We start from the raw sequence: 2131 nt of genomic DNA, 5'->3' as shown, positions 1-2131 counted from the left end.
AACTACTGTGATAGATACCCATTTTTCTCTTTTCAAATATTATATGAACTGTTGTCCAGACAAATATCAGCACTAGATTAACTCCTCCTCTGTCTTTATCTTCAGTGATGGCCTTGCCTGTTGTGTTCATCCTGAAGCATCAGAAAGAAAACCGCGTGATGTACACGCAAAGATGGGCAAACAAGAACTGACAGTAAAAGAGAGGAGGAGAAGGACAGATGAGGCGAAAGAGACGAAAGGAAGGAGTAACAGAGAAAAACATAAAAAAAGTAAAAAAGGAGAAGTGAGAAAGTAAACACGTCGTAAACAATCCTCACATGTACATAACTGTTTTCACAAACATTCACATTACTCAGTGGTTCTCAATCATTTTATACCAAGTACCACCTCAGAAAATATTTGGCTCTCTAAGTACCACCATAAAAACCAGCATTAAAATACAGTAGCGTAGTAGTCCTAACTATTCAACTACAGCTCTGCACAGTTCAAAAACGTTTTATTCCTCATAAGAATATTTATTGTTGTCAGCCACTTTAACATTGTAAATACACCGTTTGAACATTAACACTGCACTGTGCTTACATACAGGTAAATGAAAAACTTAAATAATGATCAATTAAAATATGTTGTACCTAAAAGTTAAATAAAAATGTGCTTAAATGTAAAAAAAGAGAAAAACTTTACTCAAATAAAGATTAAAATAAAATGTAATGTGTTTTAACATTAATTTATATTTAATTTAGTGGTTCCTCTGCGTACCACTAGGGAGCCTGAGCACCGCACTTTGAGAACCACTGACATATCTTATATGCTTAGCATTTTAATGCAAATATAATAATTAAATTAAGTATCATATATATAGTGCTGTCAAATTAGTCACAATTAATCATATCCAAAATAAAAGTTTGTGTTTACATATATGTGTGTGTACTGTGTATATTTATAGATATAAATACACACACATACATGTATATATTTAAGAAATGTATGATATATATATATATATACAGTGGGGGAAAAAAGTATTTAGTCAGCCACCAATTGTGCAAGTTCTCCCACTTAAAAAGATGAGAGAGGCCTGTAATTTTCATCATAGGTATACCTCAACTATGAGAGACAAAATGAGAAAAAAAATCCAGAAAATCACATTGTAGGATTTTTAAATAATTTATTTGCAAATTATGGTGGAAAATAAGTATTTGGTCAATAACAAAATTTCATCTCAATACTTTGTTATATACCCTTTGTTGGCAATGACAGAGGTCAAATGTTTTCTGTAAGTCTTCACAAGGTTTTCACACACTGTTGCTGGTATTTTGGCCCATTCCTCCATGCAGATCTCCTCTAGAGCAGTAATGTTTTGGGGCTGTCGCTGGGCAACATGGATTTTCAACTCCCTCCAAAGATTTTCTATGGGGTTGAGATCTGGAGACTGGCTAGGCCACTCCAGGACCTTGAAATGCTTCTTATGAAGCCACTCCTTCGTTGCCCGGGCGGTGTGTTTGGGATCATTGTCATGCTGAAAGACCCAGCCATGTTTCATCTTCAATGCCCTTGCTGATGGAAGGAGGTTTTCACTCAAAATCTCATGATACATGGCCCCATTCATTCTTTCGTTTACACGGATCAGTCGTTCTGGTCCCTTTGCAGAAAAACAGCCCCAAAGCATGATGTTTCCACCCCCATGCTTCACAGTAGGTATGGTGTTCTTTGGATGCAACTCAGCATTCTTTCTCCTCCAAACACGACAAGTTGAGTTTTTACCAAATAGTTCTATTTTGGTTTCATCTGACCATATGACATTCTCCCAGTCCTCTTCTGGATCATCCAAATGCTCTCTAGCAAACTTCAGATGGGCCTGGACATGTACTGGCTTAAGCAGGGGGACACGTCTGGCACTGCAGGATTTGAGTCCCTGGCGGCGCAGTGTGTTACTGATGGTAGCCTTTGTTACTTTGGTCCCAGCTCTCTGCAGGTCATTCACTAGGTCCCCCCGTGTGGTTGTGGGATTTTTGCTCACAGTTCTTGTGATCATTTTGACCCCACGGGGTGAGATCTTGCGTGGAGCCCCATATCGAGGGAGATTATCAGTGGTCTTGTATGTCTTCCATTTTCTAATAATTGCTCCCAC

The sequence above is a fragment of the Sinocyclocheilus grahami genome, unplaced genomic scaffold (genome assembly GCF_001515645.1).
Source record: "Sinocyclocheilus grahami isolate Dianchi unplaced genomic scaffold, SAMN03320097.WGS_v1.1 scaffold9869.1, whole genome shotgun sequence".
Lineage (NCBI taxonomy): Eukaryota > Metazoa > Chordata > Actinopteri > Cypriniformes > Cyprinidae > Sinocyclocheilus > Sinocyclocheilus grahami.
Note: the sequence above shows the minus strand (reverse complement) of the source record.